The following is a 1,433-nucleotide window of genomic DNA, read 5'->3' on the forward strand; positions in this document are numbered from 1 at the left end:
ATATAAACTTGACTTGATATATTTTCTTATATCAGTGGTAAACTTTGAATTTATGATTCAGTTCAGCAAAATAAACAAATTGAAAAGGTGAAAGATTCCTGTCCTGCTCCTGAACTGTTAGCTTTAAATAACTATGCCTCCTGAGCAATTTAGTTGAGTAACCCTGTATTAATGATTTAAATTAAGCTGCTTYAAAGCCAGCATTGACCATAAACTACACCTTAACATAAACCGATTATGCATGAGAATACCCTGTTAGAAAGAGTGTCCTGAATTCAAGATGGCTACTCACTTAGTCAGTCATAAGAGCATGTTAAAACAATGTTTCCATGCAGAAAATACCACATAGAGCTCAGTTATTGTTKTATAGTCGTTTAGTCGAGGAATGCATCATATYATGTTTATTTAMACTTACCTAACTCACTGGAATGSAAATTGTTGACATAACTTAGTTAAGTAAATCCAACAATCATTTTTTTARTGTAATCAGTTATTTRTTGTGTYACARCTTAATATGTATATTTTGAGTTGCAATGTAATTAGGAATCCTTTGCTGTAGATACTTGCATTGTCTTATTTGCTGTAACAGGCCACACCATTAGTCTGCATCATAAATATTATTTTCTGTTCTTTACATTGATTAAATCATTTTTAAATTACCAGCATCAATTTGTCGGACTCGATTAAATGGAGGTTCTGTGTGAAGTTATCATCAAAAATCTACTGTGCTACCTGGTTATCTCTAGCCTGGCCCTTGCCTTCCTATGCAGCTCTGCTCAATTCTAGTTTCCCTTCACTGCTCCATCTGGGTCTTCTCCCAGTGAGATGGATTTCGCTGGCAGATTTTTAGCCGGGCCAATCAGAGAACAGAATGTATATTTTCTGTGCAGTGTCTGCTTGTAGTTTATTTTACCTGGGCCAATCAGAAAACAGAAGGAGGAGCTTTGAACAATGTCGACTTTCTACGCAGTGTCTGCTAGTTAGTTTAGCATATGGCAGTGGAGGAAGTGAATGAAGCCAGTCTGTGTTGATAAGGCTTCCAAATTAAATTAAATTTGTCTGATAAAGCAGCAGCTCTCATTTACAGCCATCTCGTTCGGCTCAGTACTTCTCTCCTCCTGTAGGGTGTCCATAAAGGCCCTGTCCCAATACCCACACTCCCACCCCCGTTCCGCCCCTTTTGCACTTCAAATGCACGTTTACGTTGAAGGGATTCAGTGCGTAATGTGTCCCACATTCTCCACAGCTGCCCTTCACCCCACCCATTTTGGGTACTATTTCCGCCCTTCCATGAAGTCTGCATTTTTGCGGACGAATACAATAGAAGTTTACACATCAATAACTGTAAATTATTTATTTTTTTTATCAGAAAACATATATACTATGTTGTCGAAACATTTATAACATTTTCTTATGTTGTTTTATTTTATTTT

Source organism: Austrofundulus limnaeus, unplaced genomic scaffold (assembly GCF_001266775.1).
Source record: "Austrofundulus limnaeus strain Quisiro unplaced genomic scaffold, Austrofundulus_limnaeus-1.0 Scaffold268, whole genome shotgun sequence".
Lineage (NCBI taxonomy): Eukaryota > Metazoa > Chordata > Actinopteri > Cyprinodontiformes > Rivulidae > Austrofundulus > Austrofundulus limnaeus.